Raw genomic sequence first — 24,964 nt, 5'->3', positions numbered from 1 at the left:
AATGTCAAGCAGACCAGACCACATCTGGATTATTGTATTGAATAATCTCTCCTTTACCTGAGACACACTAGAATTCAAAGACTAGTAAATGATATGTCTGTTTTAGTGAGTTCTGTGAAATATTTTATTGCAAGGTGAGACGTAACTTTTGGGTAAACTTTTTGAAACAGAGAAGTGATGTTTTCAAAACACATTTTGGAAAATTATGAAAAAATGTAGAGAAAGCCCTGCCCTTTGCTATCTCCCTCCCGGCTCTCTGGTTCCCACCCCCACCCTGAAATTAAAACCTCTGCTACCCCAATTACTTAAAACAAAAGCTGCCAAGTAGGTGTCTTCTTTATTGACTGAAATCTCTCCCTCAACCCTCTAGGTTAACTGTATGGTGAATTTAAAGTGTTTCAATGATTCTGTCTGTAAAATAGGCTTCTGTGGTTTCTACAAAGGACTTTAAAAATGAAAACAACATTGTGTGCGTGAGTGCACGTTCTAGTCTGTTGGTTGAATCCTGTTTTGCAAAATTGAAAATGAAAACACTCTTTAAAAAATTCTCTTTTGCAGTGAGCCTGCAGCACGCTGTTCCCTGGCAGCAGGAAAAGTCAGTCAGTCTTTTATGCATGTCTTAAACCTCCCTTTCAATTCCTGTCTCTTCACACCAGAAAGAAAAATATTCTGGCACAAGCATCTTTTTGTTGTCTCTGTTTAGAATGGATACCACCTGCCTCCAGAGCCCAGGGGAGCCCTGGGTGTGTTCCTACCCAGGCACACCACATGGTAATGTGGACGCTGTGCCAGGCTTGCTTGCTAATAGGCTGGGGAGAGGGGGAGAGCCCACCTGGGGGGGGGGGAGTGCTGGAGCATTAGGAAGCGTCCAGCCACAGTCACCCATTTATTAGCTAGTTCAGGCTGCCTGAGGGGTTATGAAGGGAGAATAAAAGGCATGGGCCACTTTGCAAGCTGTCAGGTGGACTCAGGGTGAGTTGTAATTACCAGTTTCCTTTTCCTCTTCCTCTTCTCTGGGTGCCCCTGAGTTTATTATTCTTAGGCTTGGGGAGTGGGGATGGTGATTCTCATCATTTGTCGAAAGTAGTCCAGGATGTCTACTCGTTATGATGACTCTTCAAAGGAAACAAAACTACGATGTTAATTTCCCACCACCAGTTCTGCTACCTCTCAGCATCACAGCCGTATTTGCTGCTTGTTTTAACCATGCACAGCTTTGCAAGAACTTTCTTTTAAATTTCTCACTGGTTATTTCAGCTTGTGCAGTCATTTTGCTGAGGAATTTGGAGTGTCTGGGTTAGTCCATGTTCTGACAGGGATGCTTAGGTGGGACTGGCATGGCGGGCTCCCCTGTCAGCTCGCCTGCTTCCAAGCGCATGCTTCCAGTCTGTTCTCATGAGGCCTGTATTTTCCCACTTGGCCGTGCAGCCCTCAGTGATAGCTTCTTGCTCCTCTGTTCCAAGTGTTAATATGTGTAGGGATGGATCTCCCTGGAAGACTCTCCTTGCAAGTTCCTTTTCAGCACGAATGAGTTCATCAAAGGTTTCCTGAGTGGCAGTCTTGCCGGAGTGAGGAGTGAGCCTCATGAAACGGAGAGGGGGGAATACCTAGGAAACACAGACTGCCTTCCTTAGAATTCTCAATTTTTTTATTGGTAAAGTACGAGTAATGTCTGTCTCACACAATTGCTGACTTAAATCTTTTTGAATGATCAGATGGGAAATAAATATCACAGTTCAAAAGTTCTAGGAAGAATTTTTTCCCCACATTTTTGTATTTCTGAAGTATTTGTCTTATGATCAGTATCATCTTTCAATTAATTTGGCAGTATTTTTTTCTTTCCTAATGGTAAATAAAATAATGCAGCTTTTTAGAATCAGTGATGTCTCGGGCTTGATGAGCAGGGCTGTTGCTGTTTTAAAGGCAGGAACATGAGGAGTACAAAGCTCTACAAATGCCTGTTGAATCTGCTGGGACTGGGCCCTTTCTTATGCTCCATTACTGGAGAACATGAACATAGATAGAGATCTGGAATCCTTCCTTCCTATTGATGTTATTTCCCCTTTTCTTCCTTCCATTCACTGGGTGGGTAGGTGTTGAGCACCGGTGTGTCCAGTGGTGTGCTAGCAGCAGGATTCCTCGATGGGAAGGATAGTGTTTGAGAGTCATGAGTTCAGACTCAGTGGAGAGAGGCAGGCTAGTGAGCGTACCGTGAAGTCACTGGGGTGAGTGTTACAGGGTTCCGGGGGGGAGCAAAGAGAATAAGCATCCAGCCCAGCTTGGCATGGGGAGAGCAGGAAAGGCTTCAAGGAAGAAGCCTCTCAGGCTGAGTCCTAAAGGGTGATGGAGGATTCATAGTGATGATTCATGTGGCTGATAACGCACATGTGACTGTTGAGCTTGAGTTGCACGTAGTTGATGAAGCATGGGAAAGTCATAGTGGCCACTTTTAAGAAATCAAAAAGGGGAAATAATGTCTGTTCTCATTTGCAAAGAAGCCTGCCTTAGGTAGCTGCTTTATCACCTCTGCATCCAGCTCTGAGCTCAGGCTCACCTCTGCTGCCAGGGGGGCCACCTTTCCAGCTTTGGTCCCAGAGATTCCTCTGGTGCTGCAGGCACTTGCTACCCCTGTCCCAGAGGCTTCCTTGAAGTACAGTCCTTAGCTGGGGGACTGGGAGCCTCGTGGATAGATGCCCCAGGCTGACAGTTTCTACATGTCTTGCAGCATGGTGGTATCAAGACTCTACTGCCCACAGGAGCACCTATAACACCCTTGTTTCAGCTCTTCACTTTGTATCACTCTTCTTGCACCCTCTGTCAGTCTTCCTGGGTTCCAGTCCCCCAAAAAACCCTACTGCAACAAAGCTCTTGTGTCAGGGTCTGTTTTTGAGCATCCCAACTCTTTCACTACTGAAATTATTTCCACAGTAATTACTTAAAGCTTGTATTGAGAAGATCAAGTGATGGAGAAGAGAATGAATAAGTCAAGGAAGGCTGTTAGACAAAGACAATCAAGAGCTAACTAGGTAGAAGGTAAATGTACAAATGCCTGTCTAAGCCTTTAGTGATCAACACAGCAATATAGAATTTCAGTGGGTTTAATGCAAACCATCCAGGCCAGATAAATAGGGAGGTAAAACTCAGGCAAGCACATTAATAAATGATGCAATTTTCAGACAGGCCAATGGAACACATGGAGGGAAGTATTCAAAAAATAATCATGAGTTGTTGAGTTTATGGTGCTGTGAAAGAATTTTAGTAATGAACAGAAATAATTTGGTAATGGTTATATGGCTTTGTTATATTACCAGTCAGAAGTTAAAACAAATGCCTTATCTCACTATCATGTATTTGCTCCTAATTAGACTTGTGTGAATATTAGGCCTTAGACTGCAGTGCAGTCTAGTACAACTTTAGGGATGATGGAAATGTTCTGTATGCTGTCCAGAATGGAGCTTGCATTGCACATTAATACAGGAACTAGATTTTTAGTATAATTTTAATGAGCTTAAATTGAAATAGCCACATGTTGACTGCTATTGGACAGCACGGTGTAGAACATAAGAAAAGGATATAAAATACCAAAGACTCACATGTAACATACAGGAAAACCTGGGGACAGTCAGTGGGCCCAGGGTGAGAAAGTATAATTTCCCACATACTGTAAGACCTAGAGGCACCTCAGGTCCCAGGAATTGCAGGCATGACATGGAGGTTACCAGAGGGAAGCGCTGCTAGCTGTTTAGAAGGACACAGTGTGTTTCCAAAGATTCTCAGTTGTTGCTTAGCAAGTGATATCCTTGTTAGTGTGTGCCCCCATCTGTGGGCCAGGTAGAAGGGGACAAAGCTGCTCAGACTTTTGAGGGGGCCTGGCGTCCTGGAAGCTGTGTTCCCATTGATTTTTAGGACCCCCTGTGAGAAAACCACCCTAAACTTCAGAAACTGGGAGTGGCCCTGGGGGAGCCCTGTCATCCCCCATCCTCTGCACCTACTTACTTGGTGGAACAATAGAGGCTCTTTGTGATATGATACAGGGGCAGAAAGCCCACAGCTTAGCTCTTCCGCTTCAATTGAATTTATGTGGTGCTCATGCTTATACCATATCTTCAGCTTGTCCAGAAATCTCATTTCCTTGGTAAGCCAGTGGAATTGGCATTGCCACTCCTTCAGGGCATTCCTGAGCCCCGTTGTGTCTCAGTCTTCACCTTTGTAAACGGGGCATCCTTGCTCATGAGGTCATTTTAAGTAAAACATGAGGTAATGAATGCAAAAGTAGTTTGTAATGTGCAGTGTTGTTCTGGAAGCCGACTGGAGACTTCCTTAGGGCATATTTTGGTCAGCAGCTTTTGCCTTTGCTCAAGCTTGGGTCACTTAAATACTATAATGGGAAATACGGACGTGCTCACATGACATGACTCTTAATGTCATCCTCATACTGTGAAGATCTAAGCTGGGGAAGTGGGTTTGGAATCTCTTTTCCCAGGGCCGGGACTGTTGGGAGGACAGCTCCAGGGAAAGGGTCCTTAGACTTTTCTTAAAGGGCCAGATGGCAAATATTTTGGGCTTTTGGGCCATATACTGTCTCAGTTGCTTCTGCTTCTTTAAAAACCTTTTAAAATTATAATACATGTTCTTTGTTCATGGTCATACAGAAGCAGGCCGCTAGCCAGATTTGGCCTGCAGCCTGTAGTTGGGTGGCCACAGCTCTACAGCTGTTCTGTCCCGTCTGGTATGGTGGCACTAGTCATGCATGGATTTGTAAATGTAAAGTAATTAAAATGGAGTAAAATGGGAAATGTAACTCCTGTCGTCACATCAGCCACGTTTCAAGTGCCTAGTGGCCATGTGTGGTTAGCGACTCTGAATTGGGCAGCACATATACAGAGCATTTCCAGCACACAGAAAGTTCTCCTGGGCAGCCCTACTCTAGAGTTAGGTGGAATCCTAACTTTGCCACTAACTAGCCTTTGGGACTTAAATTAGTTATTTATTCCTTCTGAGACTGTGCACACAACTGTGAAATGGCAATTGCAGCATTCCCTCTTTCAAGAATGTGGCCAACATTTCATGAATATAAAGAACTTAGCCCAGGGCCTGGTCACCCTCAGTAAATGTTAGCTATTAATATAATTTCTGGTACTGTTAATTCTAATAAAGCTTAACTTTGAAAATATTGTGTTTGGAAAATGGGATTATCACCCTTTTTCCCAGGATGCACATGAAGCGCGGGATTATGTGTGGTTTTGGCCTGGTCGTTGCCCAGTGAAGGAGACATGCTCAAGTGTCGATCCGCAGTGCCACAGCAAATAGGTGCCTTCCCGTCTGTCATTTCTATGACTTGTTTTCAATTTAATCTTCAACTCCGGTTAGTACTTACCCTATGGTGATTTTGTGAAAAATCCATGATAAATATTTGTTCAGCCTAGTAGTGGTGTAGAGATAAAGGTTAGCTCACAGGGGAAAATGCTCTGCAATCAGAATTTCAGAGTAAATTATTGTTTTACTTTTGCTTATGAAGGAGTTTTGGCCAGCACTATATTGATTAGCTTCTCCTTCAGTGTTAGTGTGTTACATGTTGCTGGGCAAAAGGGCTACTTTTATATATTGTAATGAGCCAAATATAATGGCAGGGGGTCAGCCTGTGGGGTCATGGGCTTCTGAAGTCTGGTGTTGCTTTCCATCATTCCCTGTGAGCAGCTGTCAGCCATGCTTACATCATACAAATGTCTGAACAGGCCACTCAGAGCCGACCCTTTTGCCTTTCCATCCAAAGCAATTTGCCTCTATCCTTGCTGAAGAGAGAGCATGGTCTTTATATGCTACTATAGTCAGATGACAATGGTAATATTACTTGGTAATCCCAACTGACTTTTCATCAATTGAATTGTATGATTGATATACCCAGTCATTTTTGTGTGTGTGTGTGCTATAATACATCCTGCTGTGAGAATCCTGGAAGGGCTGCATCATTGACAGAAATGGAGGTGGTTGGGTGTCAGCTGCTCCTGTCCAGGGGTATTGGTGGTTATTTTAAAGAAGTTACAAAGTGAGATGTACATAGAGAACACTTGGTTGAATTAGTGGTGTTCCTGCGGAGAGGGAGCTTTGGTGGTTTGTTTTTCAGTTGGCACTTCAACGTGTTGTTTCCCCTCCGAGATACGCAGTCCTGTTTATGAGCCTGGGCCTCTGGGATGGATTCCTTTTCACGGAGAGCAGACTGCCTGCAGGACTGAGAGGGGCCTGACCTGGACGGTCCTTGCCTCAGGGGTCAGCAGGTGGAGTGCTCTGCCTGCTGAGGGAGGGGCGGAGAAGCGCTGATTGCTGACACATGAGAGCCAGAAAATGGGGCCTCTGGTGGGAGATGTCTGAGCATCAGGAACTGGCACTTAGGCGCGGTGCAGAAATTTTTGGAACAAGACATCTGGACTGACAGGCTCACCAAGTGAGTTGATTACAGTAATACAGTGAGTCCTGGAAAAGAGTTGGTAAGTCCCGGTCTCTAATACCCATTGGATAAAGTGGAATCAGAGTAGCCACAGTACCAGCCAGCCCTGTCATTGTTAGCATACTGAGCGCTGGGCAGCTCTGTGCCAGGTACCACTGGAAAAGCAGAGCTCAGTCATCTCCATCACCACACAGCCGCCCTATACAGTTGGCCCTGTTGCTGCTATTCCTGTCCTACTGATGACAGAGGGGAGACTTGGAGAAGGTAGCTTGCCCAAAGTCACAGACTTTGATCATGGGACAGCAGGATTCAACCCTGCTCACTGCGTGTGCACCTCTCCCCTGCCGCTCACTGACTGCCAGCGCAGGCATGTGGGCCCCCTCTCTGGGCCTCACCTCCTCATCTGAGAAGGTGTGGTTGGACCAGAAGGTTCTCAAGTCCCTCTGCTCGGTCTGCCAGCACATGGGAAGCTCAGGAAATAGGGCGTGAGGACCCTACCCTCCGTCATTCCATGTTGCCCAGGGCGGGGGCCGCCTCCGAGGTGCAGCACTTGTCCCGGAGTGCAGCCTCTCCTTGAGGCAGCGCCCAGCCTGCGGGAGGACGATTCCCTCAGGAATGTTCTCTGCTAGGAAGTAGGTGGCAGGGTCAGCTGGGTCTTGGGACAAATAAGGATTTTTTTTGGCCTGGAGTTAATCTTTAGCTTTTGTGTTCAGCCCTTACCCCTTCTTTAACTCTTCCCCTGAATCCTGTCCCCATCTCCGTTCACCCTTCCCCACACAACAGTGGTTGAATAACTCAAGTTTCAAGAACAGAAGTCCAGCCATATGGTTGTCATGATCTTTAGGCAGGCTGTGATTCTGTTCCTCATGAAGAACCTTTTCACTTGTTCTGTGTATAAAGTCCACAGACTTCCACCAGCCTGTCAGGGCTTAAGGAGTTAGTAGGGTTCAAGTCTACCATTGCACTGCGTAAGTATTCCTGCTGATCTGCTGTGAGCTTGAATTTGATTCTGTGGACAGAAGTATTTATTCTGGCAATAAACAAAGTCATCATTACAAAGTGTGTATTATGTCCACACTCAGAGAGGGATCACTTTTGCAGCATGATGAAGTACAGTGCAGAAGAAATATTGTAGATTTTTGTTACTTTGTCATAAATCCCTTTGTCAAAAGAGAGCAGGTTGAATGGGTCATAGAGTTTAGTTGTGGACTTGTTGAATTTGAGGTGCTTCTTGGAGATGACGTGTTTTTGCAGAGCTTCAGCCATTACCCTTGGTAAAATCACCAACCTGGATTTCTCTTGTGACTTCTGGCCCTTCCTTAGCTGTTAAATACCTTATACTCTACATATCTAAATCCAACCCCATCATTTCTTCCTACTCTCCTCAACCACAATATGTATACACCCAGTTATTTGATTTTTTCTTTCTTTCCATGTTTTTGTTCAATTCATTCAGTAAATATGTAACGAAGTCTGTTATATAACAGGTAGTTTTGTAGGCACTGGTTATAAAGCAGTGAATAAAACAGGACAAACATACCTGTCTGGTGGGAGCAGATAGTCAACAAGGTAAATGGTGACATATGTTATCTAGTGTCATAGGGTCATAAATGATGTAGTACAAAATGAAGCATGGAAGGAGGATAGGAAGTTCTGATTAGTGGAGTGGGTGAGGGCATTCAGTGTAAAATAGGACAGTCAGCAGGTACTTCACTGGGAAGGTGACATTTGACATCTTAATGGTATGATCCTCTTGTTAGTCATATTTGAATATCTCCTTTAATTCTCCTTCACCTCTGGTCAGTTGACAAATCCAGTCAGTTTGACCTGTATAATATGGCTTCTGTCTCTTTCCTTCTCTCTTCATGACGCCCCCTTACTTCTAGTTCAGGGCTTTATCCTTCTCTGTCATATGGTTGCATTAGTTTCCAGAGAGGTCTACCAGTCACAGTTGCTTTTAAATTTGATTTTCTGATAAGTCATTCCTGGCACATAAAAATGTTCTTGCATTTTATGTATAGTGACATATCTTTGGGGTTCAGAAGCATACAATAATGCCATGCACCAATTGATAATATTTTTATCAAGGTATTATTTACACAAAACATCAATTTCAGTTTGATGAATTTGGGTAAATATATACAATCATAACTACCATAGTCAAGATACAGAAAGTTTCCTCATCTTAAAAAGCTTCCTCATGGCCCTTTGCAATTTTCTCTCTGCCCACTCCCTCTGCAAGCAATTCCTTATATGGCTTCAGTCATTAGAGTATGCCTTTTCTAGAAGTTCATATGGAAAAGGGTTCATACAATGCATCAACTTCTGTGTTTGCTTTCTTTCAGCTGCAAAGTGTTTGAGACTCATCCATGTTGAATGGATTAATGTTTTATTCTTTCCAATTGCTGAGAAGTGTTCCATAGAGAGGATATACCATAATTTATCTATTTATCAGCTGATGAACATTTGGATTGCTTCCAGTTTGGAAGTATCATGTATAATTCTGCTATGAACACCCATGTACACATCTTTATATGGATACATATGTTCATTTCTCTTGTATGAATAGGACAGAGTGAAAGAAAGGTAGTTTGGGAACTATGTTGAACTTTATAAAATACTATTTTATTAATAATTTTGCAAGTGATTGTATCATTTTGTACTCCCACCGACAATGTGTGACTGCGGTAGCCAGCCTGCAAGATGATTTCCAGTGATCCCTGCTTCCTGGGTTCATACCTGTATATAGTCTCCTCCCGTATTGTATCAGGGTTGGTTTGAGTGATCTATAGAATACAGAGCAATGATGGTATGTTACTTCCTAGCTTAGGTTATAAAATACATTGCAACTTTCATCTCGATTGGTTCTTTACTCTCTCTTGAATCACTCACTTTGGGAGAAGCTAGCTGCCATGTGGCAAGCAGCCCTATGCAGAGAACCACAGTGATGAGAAACAGGCTTCTGGCTAACAATTAGTAACGATTAGTAACCAATACCTCCTAATAACAGCTATTGAGTGAGCTTGAAAGCAGATACTCCACACCATTTAGGCCTCCAAGACTGCATTCTCGGGAGACATCTTAATTGCAGTCTCATAGGAGACCCAGAATCAGAACTACTCAGCTAAGCTGCTCTTGGATTCCTGACTATCAGAAGCTGTATGAGAGAATTAATGGTTTTTGTTTTAAGCTGCTAAGTTTTTGATAATTTGAGTCACAGCCGTAGATAACACAATGAGAGTTCTAGTTTCTCTACATCCTCAATAACATTTGACATTGTCAGTTTTTTTAACTTTAGTGATTCTTGTAGGTGTGTAGTAGTATCTCACTGTATTTTTAATTTGCATTCCTCTGAAGACCAGTGATCTGAGTATCTACTATATAAGTTTTTAATTGCCATTCATATATCTTCTTCTGTGAAGTGTGTTTCCTTCATTAGTCCATCTAAAAAATCGGTTTGTCTTTTTTTTTTTTTAATGTGCCCTGAAACTCTGTTGCACCATTTGCTTGGGAGGCAAAAATCCTTACCAGTCATGGCTCTTGTGAATTGTTGCTGAACAGGATTAAGTAGGCCTTTTTAGCAGCATTTTGACCAGTCTCAGTCTTAAGTTCTCAGTTTCCCTGCCTTTTCTTAGGTGACATTGAGTTAATAATCTTGCAGTATCTAAGCCAAATATCTGGCCATTACTTCTTTTTTTTTTTTTTTTTTGAGGGCATCTCTCATATTTATTGATCAAGTGGTTGTTAACAACAATAAAATTCTGTATAGGGGAGTCAATGCTCAATGCACAATCATTAATCCACCCCAAGCCTAATTTTCGTCACTCTCCAATCTTCTGAGGCATAACAAACAAGTTCTTACATGGAGAACAAATTCTTACATAGTGAATAAGTTCTGACATGGTGAACATTACAAGGGCAGTCATCACAGAAACCTTCGATTTTGCTCATGCATTATGAACTATAAACAGTCAGTTCAAATATGAATACTCATTTGATTTTTATATTTGATTTATATGTGGATACCACATTTCTCTCTTTATTATTATTATTTTTAATAAAATGCTGAAGTGGTAGGAAGATACAAGATAAAGGTAGAAAACATAGTTTAGTGTTGTAAGAGAGCAAATGTAGATGATCAGGTGTGTGCCTATAGACTATGTGTTAATCCAAGCTAGACAAGGGCAATAAAACATCCACGTATGCAGAAGATTTCTCTCAGAACAGGGGGGGTGAGGTTCTAAGCCTCACCTCTGTTGATCCCCAATTTCTCACCTGATGACCCCCCTGTGACTGTGCCTGTCTTAGGTTGTTCCTCCCTTGAGGAATCTTACCCGTCTCTGGCTAACCAGTCATCTTCCGGGGCCATACAGGGAAATGTGAAGTTGGTAAGTGAGAGGGAAGCCTTATTGTTTGAAATGGTTAGCTTTTTATTTCTTTGCAGATTTATGCCCTGTAGCTTCTATGCCCAGCATTTGTCTTGAGGTATCTTTACCACTTGGGAGAATTATGATACTCGGTAAATTTGATATGAGACACGAATTCTATTTAAGGGTTGTAATTAGGAAGGAAGAAGAAAAGCTATAGAAGTAGCAGACGGAAGAAAACATGGGAAGATTGATTATTTCTTTGACATATCTTCTTGTAGAGTAACTTCAGCATGTATAGGTTTTAAGCAACTACTTCAATTGTGCACACACATTAACATAATAGGAGTATAGTTACATAACCAAAGCATACCTGTAATTACCAGCCATCTCCAGTGAAACCAAGAAAACCAGTTAGACACCTTAGGCATTTGTGAAAACTTATCTATGATATGGTGGATATTGTCCAACTGAACTTGAACAGTCTGAGAAAAATCAGACAAATTAAAACAACCCATTCCTGGGGAATGTTCACATCCCTAATGTTCTTTTAACAGTAAATAGTCTGTAGTTGTAAGATTTTGGAGCGCTTCAATTTGCACTTCTCCTAATTCGTGATTGAGTTCCAACAGTATAGATCCAGTCAAATTTGTTGTTTTACTGTATGCACAGGCCAGCTTAGATATCTCCTTCATTCCCATGGCAAGTCCAGGAGCTGGTGAGATGAGTGCATCTACAGCTGTAGCAGTGCGTGGATCTTTGTTTGGGTTTTTTGATGATCATCTTCTGGCATGAGTCTTCCAGAGAGTACTGATGTTGGAAGTTCTTTTTCATATCGTATCTTAGTTCATTTTCGGGGTAGCCCAATTAGGCTTTGATCCTCTGTATAAACACAAACAAACCCTTTGCCTACACTTTTATATGCCCTTTATACCCTAGTCTAGAACTCATTGGAGGTTACCACACAGGAACTGCCCTTTTTTTTTTTTGGGTATCACTAATCTATACTTACATGATGAATATTATGTTTACTAGGCTCTCCCCTATACCAGGTCTCCCCTATAAACCCCTTTACAGTCACTGTCCATCAGCATAGCAAAATGTTGTAGAATCACTACTTGCCTTCTCTGTGTTGTACAGCCCTCCCTTTTCTCCTACCCCCCCATGCATGCTAGTCTTAATATCCCCCTACTTCTCCCCCCCTCACCCCTCCCTACCCACCCATCCTCCCCAGTCCCTTTCCCTTTGGTACATGTTAGTCCATTCTTGAGTTCTGTGATTCTGCTGCTGTTTTGTTCCTTCAGTTTTTCCTTTGTTCTTATATTCCACAGATAAGTGAAATCATTTGGTATTTCTCTTTCTCCGCTTGGTTGTTTCACTGAGCATAATACCCTCCAGCTCCATCCATGTTGCTGCAAATGGTTGGATTTGCCCTTTTCTTATGGCTGAGTAGTATTCCATTGTGTATATGTACCACATCTTCTTTATCCATTCATCTATCGATGGACATTTAGGTTGCTTCCAATTCTTGGCTATTGTAAATAGTGCTGCGATAAACATAGTGGTGCACTGATCTTTCTCATACTTGATTGCTGCATTCTTAGAGTAAATTCCTAGGAGTGCAATTCCTGGGTCAAATGGTAGGTCTGTTTTGAGCATTTTGATATACCTCCATACTGCTTTCCACAATGGTTGAACAAGTTTACATTCCCACCAGCAGTGTAGGAGGGTTCCCCTTTCTCCACAGCCTCGCCAACATTTGTTGTTGTTTGTCTTTTGGATGGCAGCCATCCTTACTGGTGTGATGTGATACCTCATTGTAGTTTTAATTTGCATTTCTCTGATAATTAGCGATGTGGAGCATCTTTTGATGTGTCTGTTGGCCATCTGTATTTCTTTTTTGGAGAACTGTCTGTTCAGTTCCTCTGCCCATTTTTTAATTGGGTTATTTGTTTTTTGTTTGTTGAAGCATGTGAGCTCTTTATATATTCTGGACGTCAAGCCTTTATCGAATGTGTCATTTTCAAATATATTCTCCCATACTGTAGGTTCCTTTTTGTTCTATTGATGGTGTCTTTTGCTGTACAGAACCTTTTCAGCTTAATATAGTCCCACTTGTTCATTTTTGCTGTTGTTTTCCTTGCCTGGGAGATATGTTCAAGAAGAGGTCACTCATGTTTATGTCTAAGAGGTTTTTTCCTATGTTTTCTTCCAAGAGTTTAATGGTTTCATGACTTACATTCAGGTCTTTGATCCATTTTGAGTTTACTTTTGTATATGGGGTTAGACAATGGTCCAGTTTCATTCTCCTACATGTAGCTGTCCAGTTTTGCCAGCACCATCTGTTGAAGAGACTGTCATTTCGCCATTGTATGTCCATGGCTCCTTTATCAAATATTAATTGACCATATATGTCTGGGTTAATGTCTGGATTCTCTACTCTGTTCCATTGGTCTGTGGCTCTGCTCTTGTGCCAGTACCAAATTGTCTTGATTACTATGGCTTTATAGTAGAGCTTGAAGTTGGGGAGTGAGATCCCCCCTACTTTATTCTTCTTTCTCAGGATTGCTTTGGCTATTCGGGGTCTTTGGTGTTTCCATATGAATTTTTGAATTATTTGTTCCAGTTCATTGAAGAATGTTGCTGGTAGTTTCATAGGGATTGCATCAAATCTGTATATTGCTTTGGGCAGGATGGCCATTTTGACGATATTAATTCTTCCTAGCCACGAGCATGGGATGAGTTTCCATCTGTTAGTGTCCCCTTTGATTTCTCTTAAGAGTGACTTGTACTTTTCAGAGGATAAGTCTTTCACTTCCTTGGTTAGGTTTATTCCTAGGTATTTTATTTTTTTTGATGCAATTGTGAATGGAGTTGTTTTCCTGATTTCTCTTTCTGTTGGTTCATTGTTAGTGTATAGGAAAGCCACAGATTTCTGTGTATTGATTTTGTATCCTGCAACTCTGTTGTATTCTGATATCAGTTCTAGTAGTTTTGGGGTGGAGTCTTTAGGGTTTTTTATGTACAGTTTCATGTCATCTGCCAATAGTGACAGTTTAACTTCTTCTTTACTAATCTGGATTCCTTGTATTTTTTTGTTTCGTCTGATTGCCGTGGCTAGGACCTCTAGTACTATGTTAAATAACAGTGGAGACAGTGGCCATCCCTGTCTAGTTCCTGATCTCAGAGGAAATGCTTTCAGCTTCTCGCTGTTCAATATAATGTTGGCTGTGTGTTTATCATAGATGGCCTTTATTATGTTGAGGTACTTGCCCTCTATTCCCATTTTGCTGAGAGTTTTTATCATGAATGGATGTTGAACTTTGTCAAATGCTTTTTCAGCATCTATGGAGATGATCGTGTGGTTTTTGTCTTTCTTTTTGTTGATGTGGTGGATGATGTTGATGGACTTTCAAATGTTGTGCCATCCTTGCATCCCTGGGATGAATCCCACTTGGTCATGGTGTACGATCCTTGTGATGTATTTTTGAATTCAGTTTGCTAATATTTTGTTGAGTATTTTTGCATCTACGTTCATCAGGGATGTTGGTCTGTAGTTTTCTCTTTTTTTGGAATCTTTGCCTGGTTTTGGTATTAGGGTGATGTTAGCTTCATAGAATGAGTTTGGGAGTATCCCCTCCTCCTCTATTTTTTGGTAAACTTTAAGGAGAATGGGTATTATGTCTTCCCTGTATGTCTGATAAAATTCCGAGGTAAATCCATCTGACCCGGGGATTTTATTCTTTGGTAGTTTTTTGATTACCGCTTCAATTTCGTTGCTGGTAATTGGTCGGTTTAGATTTTCTGTTTCTTTCTGGGTCAATCTTGGAAGGTTGTATTTTTCTTGGAAGTTGTCCATTTCTCCTAGGTTTTCCAGCTTGTTAGCATATAGGTTTTCATAGTAGTCTCTAATAATTCTTTGTATTTCTGCGGGGTCCATTGTGATTTTTCCTTTCTCGTTTCTGATACTGTTGGTTTGTGTTGACTCTCTTATCTTCATAATAAGTCTGGCTAGAGGCTTGTCTATTTTGTTTATTTTCTCGAAGAACCAGCTCTTGGTTTCATTGATTTTTGCTATTGTTTTATTCTTCTCAATTTTATTTATTTCTTCTCTGATCTTTATTATGTCCCTCCTTCTGCTGACCTTAGGCCTCATCTGTTCTTCCTTTTCCAGTTTCGATAATTGTGACATTTGACCATTCATTTGGGATTGCTCTTCCTTTTTTAAATATGCTTGGATTGCTATATACTTTCCTCTTAAGACTGCTTTTGCTGTGTCCCAGAGAAGATGGGGCTTAGTGTTGTTGTTGTCATTTGTTTCCATATATTGCTGGATCTCCATTTTGATTTCGTCATTGGTCCATTGATTATTTAGGAGCGTGTTGTTAAGCCTCCATGTGTTTGTGAGCCTCGTTGCTTTCTTTGTACAGTTTTTTTCTAGTTTTATGCCTTTGTGGTCTGAAAAGTTGGTTGGTAGGATTTCAATCTTTTGGAATTTTCTGAGGCTCTTTTTGTGGCCTAGTATGTGATCTATTCTGGAGAATGTTCCATGTGCACTTGAGAAGAATGTATATCCTGTTGCTTTTGGATGTAGAGTTCTATAGATGTCTATTAGGTCCATCTGCTCTACTGTGTTGTTCAGTGCTTCCGTGTCCTTACTTGTTTTCTGGCTGGTGGATCTATCCTTTGGGGTGAGTGGTGTGTTGAATTCTCCTAGAATGAATGCATTGCAGTCTATTTCCCCCTTTAGTTCTGTTAGTATTTGTTTCAGATATGCTGGGGCTCCTGTGTTGGGTGCATATATATTTAGAATGGTTATATCCTCTTGTTGGACTGAGCCCTTTATCATTATGTAGTGTCCTTCTTTATCTCTTGTTACTTTCTTTGTTTTGAAGTCTATTTTGTCTGATATTAGTACTGCAACCCCTGCTTTCTTCTCGCTGTTGTTTGCTTGAAATATGTTTTTCCATCCCTTGACTTTTAGTCTGTACATGTCTTTGGGTTTGAGGTGAGTTTCTTGTAAGCAGCATATAGATGGGTCTTGCTTTTTTGTCCATTCTATTACTCTATGTCTTTTGATTGGTGCACTCAGCCCATTAACATTTAGGGTGACTATCGAAAGATATGTACTTATTGCCATTGCAGGCTTTAAATTCGTGGTTACCAAAGGTTCAAGGTTAGCCTCTTTAGTATCTTACTGCCTAACTTAGCTCGCTTATTGAGCTGTTATATACACTGTCTGGAGATTCTTCTCTTCTCTCCCTTCTTATTCCTCCTCCTTGATTCTTCATATGTTGGGTGTTTTGTGCTGTGCTCTTTCTAGGAGTGAGTGCTCCCATCTAGAGCAGTCCCTGTAAGATGTTCTTTAGAGGTGGTTTGTGGGAAGCAAATTCCCTCAGCTTTTGTTTGTCTGGGAATTGTTTAATCCCACCATCAATCATATTTGAATGATAGTCGTGCTGGATACAGTATCCTTGGATCAAGGCCCTTCTGTTTCATTGTATTAAATATATCATGCCGTTCTCTTCTGGCCTGTAGGGTTTCTGTCGAGAAGTCTGATGTTAGTCTGATGGGTTTTCCTTTATAGGTGACCTTTTTTTCTCTAGCTGGCTTTAAAACTCTTTCTTTGTCCTTGATCTTTGCCATTTTAATTATTATGTGTCTTGGTATTGTCCTCCTTGGATCCTTTCTGTTGGGGGTTCTGTGTATTTCCGTGGTCTGTTCGATTATTTCCTCCCCCAGTTTGGTGAAGTTTTCAGCAATTATTTCTTCTAAGATACTTTCCATCTCTTTTCCTCTCTCTTCTTCTTCTGGAACCCCTATAATACGGATATTGTTCCTTTTGGATTGGTCACACAGTTCTCTTAATATTGTTTCATTCCTGGAGATCCTTTTGTCTCTCTCTATGTCAGCTTCTATGTGTTCCTGTTCTCTGGTTTCAATTCCATTAATGGCCCCGTGCATCCTATCCATTCTGCTTATAAACCCTTCCAGAGTTTGTTTCATTTCTGCTATCTCCTTTCTGGCATCTGTGATCTCCCTCCGGACTTCATCCCATTGCTGTTGCGTATTTCTCTGCATCTCTGTCAGCATGTTTATGATTCTCATTTTGAATTCTTTGTCAGGAAGACTGGTTAGGTCTGTCTCCTTCTCTGGTGTTGTCTCTGTGATCTTTGTCCTCCTGTAGCTTTGCCTTTTCATGGTGATAGGAATAGTCTGCAGAACTGGGACGAGTGACGGCTGGAAGGACTTCCTTTCTTGTTGGTTTGTGGCCCTCCTCTCCTGGGAGAACAGCGGCCTCTAGTGGCTTGTGCTGCGCAGCTGCGCGCAGACAGGGTTTCTGCTTCCTGCCCGGCTGCTATGGAGTTAATCTCCGCTGTTGCTGTGGGCGTGGCCTGGCTCTGGCAGCTGCTCCAAAGTGGTGGAGCCGCGTTGGGGGGGGAGCTGCTGGGAGGCTATTTATCTCCGTAAGGGGCCTCCCTGCTCCCTGCAGCCCAGGGGTTAGGGTGCCCAGAGATCCCCAGATTCCCTACCTCTGGATTAAGTGACCCGCCCTGCCCCTTTAAGTCTTCCAAAAAGCACCCGCCAAAACAAAACAACGACCACAAAAAAAAAAAAATTTTTTTTTAATTAAAAAAAAAAAAAAGGTGGCCGCTCCTTTTTCTTTATTCTCCGACGCCAGCCTCAGGCATCTGCTCACCGGTCTTTCTGCCCTGTTTCCCTAGTATTGGGGTCCCTATCCCTTTAAGACTTCCAAAAAGCGCTCGCCAAAACAAAACAGAAAAAAAAAAAAAATGGTCGCGCGCTTTTCTTATGCCCTCTGTCTCCCAGCCTCCAGTGCCTGCTCACTGTTCTTGCTGCCCTGTTTTCCCAGTATCGAGGGCCCTGCACTCTGGCCCGGATGGCTGGGGCTGGGTGTTCGGCAGCCCTGGGCTCCGTCTCCCTCCCGCTCTGCCTGCTCTTCTCCCGCCGGGAGCTGGGGGGAGGGGCGCTCGGCTCCCGCGGGGCCGGGGCTTGTATCTTACCCCCTTCGCGAGGCACTGGGTTCTCTCAGGTGTGGATGTGGTCTGGATATTGTCCTGTGTCCTCTGGTCTTTATTCTAGGAAGGGTTGTCTTTGTTATATTTTCATAGATATATGTGGTTTGGGGAGGAGATTTCCACTGCTCTACTCACGCCGCCATCTTCCGCCCATCTCTCTGGCCATCACTTCTTATCTTTTCCATGTCATTAATCACTTCTTGTCTCTTGCCAGTTAGTGAGACTTACATAAACATGGTACTTTTTCCATGTTGTGTGATTCTTTCTCTGTCCTTAGAGTTTTTTCTCCTAGTATCTTCTTCATTCCACATACACATGTAACAGTCATCATTTTCTTACCTGATTCATAATTTAGTTACCCCTAATTTTTGTGTCCATTGTGATCTTACCTTCATTCTCTAGTCCCTTTAACACCCACTGCTTTTGTGCTTCCCTGATGTCACAAGACTAATATATTATTCTTCTTCTTACATCTCAAAATTCAGTACAGATTATAGGGAGTTCTAGTAGATTGGTTTTTGGATTAGCAGCATTTTCATAGATCTGCCTCATGAGGTTGTGGTAAAAGTTTAAAAAGATAGTGTATATCTTCACTTTCCTTGCTCAAGAGATGAGTTAAAGATAGACTCAAAAAATGCAAAATGTTTTATACAAACATTAATACAGTATTACTATTTTTTGCTGGTCTTGTTTAAATGGGCATTTCCTCACAGCTTTATGTTAAGCAAAGTTTTAAAATTCTACCAGCAACAAAATCAAATCAGCAAATATTTATGGAATATGTGCTATGTGTTAAATGTTGTACCATGTCTGTAATGGCACTTGGCATATTTTCTATAGATTTTAACTTATTTTTCACTCTTTTTCTTATTCTTATTAATATTTCTATTTAACTTACTTTCTATTACATAATAATTAGCTAATGATTATTATTTAACTTCTGTTATTTCTTATTTCTAAATTTATTATATAAATTTCTATTGTTTATTTTCTACTCATTGTACCCATATTCTAGGCACAATGTTAGGCGATGGATATATGAAAATAAATAAGCCAAGAACCTTTTAGTCCAGGAGGCAGTTAGGAGGCAGGCATGGAGACCGGTGCTTACCATGCAGCAATGTTGAACGAAAGGAAAACCCCGTGCTGAGCACAGAGGCAGCTCCCAGGTGCCTGAGCTTAGTTGGGCATAACTTTGAAGGGCTAGTAGGAGTTCGCCAGAAGGCAAGAGTCAGGAAAGCATGTTCCAGAGTGTGTGCAGGGTCAGGCTGTGTGCAGAAGCGTCTGAGAACAAAAGTGCACAGTTTTTACAAGCTCTTCCAGTCCCACCATGGACTGTTGGAATGAGACGTTAATAGGTTCTAGAGGAACAGGACTGTATCTGACGGTCTGTTCTATTTTTGTGACTTATTATTCTCGTCTTTATCTCAACTTTGACCCAGGTTATTTGTTTAAATTTATTAGTACATTTGCTGCTGCTGCTTTTTCTGGTAATTATTAAATACATTTGGGGCTGTGTGATTTTATTATTTCAATGTCTTTGTTATGTGATTAGAGAACTAATTAATGTAGCCTAAAAATAATACTTTATTCTAACTTGATAAATTCTTTATTGCTAAACCAATTTGTTTCTCCCTGTGACCTTTTGCTTATGTAATTTGTTCAGTGGCTGCAGCTGGGTGCACTGCGCTAGGCTCAGCAAACCACGCTCCTGTCCTGTCACCACCATTTTAAGGGTTTCAGCTTTAAAAGTGTGCCCTTGAGGACTAGGTCCAGGCTTTGCCTCTAATCATCCTGTCAGTGTGGGCTCAATGGCTCACAAAGCCACCTACAAGTTTCTTTTTTGGCCTTTTTCTCCTATGGCCCTGAACGCTGTATACTTCTCAGAAGTGAGCCACATTTACTGTATTGCTTTCTTGTTATTTAACTATTGGATGGTTGCTTATAATTCTCATTTGTTTCAGTTTTTCCTCATCTCTCCAGTCAGATTTTAATATTCTTGGCTGTAGGGCTCATCTTATCTCTTAGCATAGTGCTTGGTCCAGACCAGTGTTTAATAACTACTCATTTTAAATGAAAGAAGGGTCTGACAAAAAATGTTGGTACAGTAAATGTCTTTTGTTGTGTGGCTTGATCAAGACTGCTTTAGGTGACATTTGTGGGGATTGGTAGTCGAGATCGTATTCTCATGAACAATCTTATGGTTACCAAGCCACAATGGGGTCTGACTTCTAACTGTATAAGGTCTCTTAATGTCTCATAGCACTGGTTGCCTCGTCTATAAAATGTGGGCAGTAATATAACTTATTCATAGTGTTTTAAGGATTAAGAGAAATAATGTGCAGAAAATAGGATGAGTATCTTTTACATAACATTTTAAAGTTATTTACAACATTTCTGTTATAAATTACTGAACATGTAATGATAATTCAATTACTTTATAAAGTACAAAGTGTTACAGGCAGTTTTTTACTACTATCTCCTTTTTTTTGTTTGTGGCATTAATGACAGCCCTCTATATTTTAATTTGAAGAAAATTTAAATTGAAGAAAATACTATTTTAATTTGAAGATTCAGTGGGCAGGGCCATCTGTGACAATGACGGTGAGAGTGTCTGGAATGCCTCAGCATAGGCGGCAATTGTTAGAACTCGTGTTGAAAGTTAATCTTGGTCCATTGTTGGGGGCACTTCAGTATTCCTTGTATTGCTCATTTTTCCCTAGCTCTTGTTTTCTGTTTCTTTTTTTTCTTCATGGTGTCAAGTAGTCTTTGTGGGAATGGTTTGAAGTTTGGGGCATAGACTCAGAGTTTTAGCAGTTAGTGACTACTATTTGAGTCAGTTTTGGTTTAAAAGTTAAAATTCTAGATCTTAGAACCGTAACATTTTTAAAAGATAGAAGAAATCTTGGTGGTCATGCAGTGCAACCATTCTTAGTTTTACAAATAAGGCTCAGAATGTTCAAGAAGCCTGCCTGAGGTTACACAGCCACAGGCCTGGAATCCCTCTGTGTGCTCCGGTGCTCCACACTGCCTCCTTTGCTTCTAAGTGAGTTTTTCCTGTTGCCACCTCTGCTCTATTTCCCGTGTCCTAGGCATGTTCATTCCCTTTGTATCTTTCCATTACTAATAAGAGCAATAGTTTGGTTTGCGTTGTAGAGACTTACCTCTTATGTTTAGAGAGGGCGGTCCTCCAGTGGATGGGCAAACACTGACTAGTTTCATCCTGCTAATCCTCCTCTCTCTTCCTACTGCCCATCCTTTCCATCTCTTCTATTGTACCTTTTACATTTTATCTTTCTTTAATTTTCCAGTGTCTCTTTTGCCATATTGCATGCCTGAGTTCACATGTTTGATGAATGAAATTTCAAACTTGGTCTATACATAAAGATTATATTATTTTCCTTTTTTCTCTCCCTCCTTTTTTCCCCTAGAGCTAAGCATTCAAAGCATCCTAATGGTCTAAAATATCAAAAGAAAATTTGGTGTGGAAAAGCAATGGAAAATGCTATTACATGCTTCCTTATATTTCAGATTAATCTTTTCCTTCATTTTGGCCCTTTTAAACAAATGAACATGTTGGCCATTTAAGGGTAATTGCTCCTTTCTTCAGACCACTGCCTATAATGTCTAGCTGTGTGAGGCTATGCATAAAGGATGACAGAGGCTGGCAGGAGTGGAGAACTTTGTTTTTCCTCCAGATCTCTCATTGTCTTTGTTTTCTACCCTCTCAGATAATGCAACTTTTTTCCAACTGTAGAAACTGTAGAGATCAAAATGCACCTCAGGGTAAGCCCGGGGAAAACTGTAGCCACCTTAAATTAAAATATTTAATTTTGGCTTTTGATCTAAGGTAGTAAGCCAGCTGACAGGTGTAAATTTGTCATCATTTGCTGCCTGTGTTTCATCTTTTCTTTCCTTTTCTGCATAGTCATAATTCTCTAACTTTATTATTTTTCTCTGTTATTCTCTCCCATGGTAAACTTTGTGCTCCCAGTTGAACAAGAAGAAATTGTACATGGGGTTTTGATATTTTGCCAACTGTTTTCTGTAATTAAAAGTGCATTGGAAATGTGAACACTGCCTCTGTTCTGCTGATTCTTCTGGGGTCTAGCCTAATAGAAACACAAAAAGGTGCAAAAAATAATCTGGAGGTAGGAAGAGAAAATGGAAGCATGCTACTCAGGTTAAAGGGTTCCTAATGGAACATAAACCCTTAAGCCTTCGGGTTATCTATTCCAAATTTGCTCTTTTATTTGGGTCAGTAGATCATCTCTTAAGTTTTATCCAAGATTAAACCAGTAATAGTGAGGTGATAGTTCATGCCGCTCATAATTGTCTTGATCTACACTAATCATCTTCCCAGGTGAAGTAATAAAGAGCAGAAACCTACATAGAACTATTTGGAACCTGAGAGAGATTTAAATCCTCATGCTCTAAGCAAGAATAGTAAATAGATTATAACTCATGTATCAGCCCTAATTGACTGGTTGCCAGGAGTGCAGAGCTGACAAGGATTGCAAGGACTAGACTGGTGATCCTATTAAAATATTGCAGCATTGTTAGTCCCTATCTGAGCAGCTAACCAGCCCTTCTCTTTGAAATTCTCACACTATTGCGTGGCATACCAGTAGACTTGAAGCCCTGCAAGAGCAAAGAACGTCTTTTTTTTTCTTCATCATTGCATCTTTAGCACCTGCATCTATGCCTGGCACGTTGTAAACACTCAATAAGTGGTTGCTAAATAAATGAATGAAATGAGAACCTTTTAAGCATTCAGGTTTTTATTATTTTTTACTTTAATCAGCAAGTTCTAAAGTTAGGTACTTGGCATACCTCTATATTGAGATAGGCTGGACATAAAATTGATTTAGTACTAAGACCACTAGACACCTGGAGGAGGAGGAGCCTGTCTAGCATGGAGAAATGATGGTAAACAGATCTATAACCAACAGCCTCGTGCTCATTCTCTAGTAGCTTTTTTAAATCACAGGAATTGCTGGTAGATTTTTAGATAAGCAGTTGGAAGAGATAACCTCTAAAGTCTCTTCTAACTTTAATGTTTTTCTACATTTGCACCTTTTTCATTTCCTGTCAGTTTCTAAGTAGATACTATAGAGCTGTAAAATTGCCTTAAAAAATATAACAATAGATTTTTCCACCTGCTCCCACCTCCCCATGAGCACTGCTCTGGCTAAACCATGCTTGTTCTGGGCTCTGGGCTCCTGCTAAGGTAGCACTGCCATCGTCTCCCTCCCGCCACCATAATGACCATCTACTGGGACCTCATCAACTCTGATGAGATGTTCTCTGACATCTACAAGATCCAGGAGATGGTGGACAGGCTGGGCCTGTAGGTGGAGGGAAAGATGGTCAGTAGGACAGAGGGTAACGTAGATGAGTTGGTCACTGGTGGAAATGCGCCTGCTGAAGGCCCAGAGGGCAAAGGTCCCCAAATCACAGTGACTGCTTGTGTTGATATTGTCATGAACCATTGCTTGCCTGAAACCACCTTCACAAAAGGAGCCTATGAGGAGTACATCAAAGATTATATGAAGTCAATCTAAGGCAAACTTGAAGAACAGAAACCAGAAAAAGTAAAACCTTTATGACAGGGGCTGCAGAACAAATCAAGCACATCCTTACTAATTTCAAAAACTACCATTTCTTTATTGGTGAAAACAGGAATCCAGATGGCATGGTTGCTCTGCTGGACTATGGTGAGGATGGTGCGACCCCATATATGATTTGCTTTAAGGCCGGTTTAGAAAAGAAACAATGTTAACAAATTTGCCTACTTGGATCTGTCACAGGTTATCGTCACTGTCTGCTGCTTTTTATCCACACAACACAAGGACTTAGACAAATAGGACCGATGTCATCTTGAGCTCTTCATTTATTTGGAGTGGAGGCATTATTTTAAAGAAAAAAACGTGTTATGTAGGTTGTCTAAAAATAGAATGCATTTAAACTCACTTGAGAGAATGCCTCTTAGCTTTATACATATTTTTTTTTAATATTTTTTATTGAAGGGTAGTTGACGCACAGTATTACATTACATTAGTTTCAAGTGTACAACACAGTGGTAGAACATTTATATAGCTTTATACGTATTTAAATCCATTCTATACAGTGTTCCTGGAGAAGCTAGAGCATGGTTGCAGACCACTGCTAGAAAGCGTAAGACTGTCTTCAGGTAACTTCTACAGTGAAAAGTACTTCTGGGACTGGAATATGAAAACCAAGAATCAGAAGTCTTAATTCTGAGTGAAGTAAAGGGAGAGACCTGCTTAGAGCAGTGCCAGCCTTTGACATGTCTTCCTTACACATTTCATCACCTCCAAAAAGAACTAGTTAACTCTGGGAGAGATTACCAAAAGAATAAGAAGAGACTAATATAGTTGGAAGCAGAAGAAAAAAATAATAACAGCAATGGAGAAAAGAAAGAGAAACAGTTTTTTGTTTAATTGACTATCAACTGGAATCATGTGAAAATACACGTAAAGGAGGAGTTTATCCATTGGATTTCCTGTGACAAATTGGGAAACTATAAGATTAGTTAGCATCCTCATTGACAGCATGCCCTTTATTTGTTGATTTTAGCACAATGGTACGTAGTGTGAAGGCTTCTGTGTTTCTCTCAAGATCATGTCTTTCCTGTAAGAATAAAGGTTTGTTGTTAAATTTCAGCAAAGCATTTTTTGTCCTAATGTTCAGTTTCTTCCACTCCTGTCTGCATGTGGGAGAAAATGCGTTTTGTGAGTGACATCCTCTCGTCCCCAAATTACTATGACCTGGTTTTCCACTATGATGCCCCCTCCCCCACCTGCTGATTCCCATGCTGGGTGACTTCCTAATTACTTTGGCCATACCATTTAAAACTCTGTATTTCTTTTCCTTCTTTTTAAATATTTTTTTGAGGGCCATTGTTCATTTCACTCGTTTTAATATTCACTTTTTGAATGTGTTGTGTGTTTTTGTGGTTGCTCTGTAGCTGAGCATATTTCTCAAGTGGGCTGCTTGTCACTTAGGTGTTTTAAATGATGGCTTTGATGTTGGTGTTATAGCAGTCAGGCTAAGATTATTGAAAGTGAAACCCTATGAGATGTTCAGCG

General features: G+C 41.1%; 1 protein-coding gene and 1 pseudogene across 8 annotated transcripts in view; both read left to right on the top strand.

Moving 5' to 3' along the window:
* FARS2 (phenylalanyl-tRNA synthetase 2, mitochondrial) overlaps positions 1-24,964 on the top strand; it is a 590,279-nt gene that overhangs the window by 274,250 nt on the left and 291,065 nt on the right. The window lies entirely within an intron of this gene.
* On the top strand, positions 22,605-23,833 carry LOC118930251 (translationally-controlled tumor protein-like; annotated as a pseudogene).

The sequence above is a fragment of the Manis pentadactyla genome, chromosome 16 (genome assembly GCF_030020395.1).
Source record: "Manis pentadactyla isolate mManPen7 chromosome 16, mManPen7.hap1, whole genome shotgun sequence".
Classification (NCBI taxonomy): Eukaryota; Metazoa; Chordata; class Mammalia; order Pholidota; family Manidae; genus Manis; species Manis pentadactyla.
Note: the sequence above shows the minus strand (reverse complement) of the source record. Positions and strands in the feature narration are given on the sequence as shown.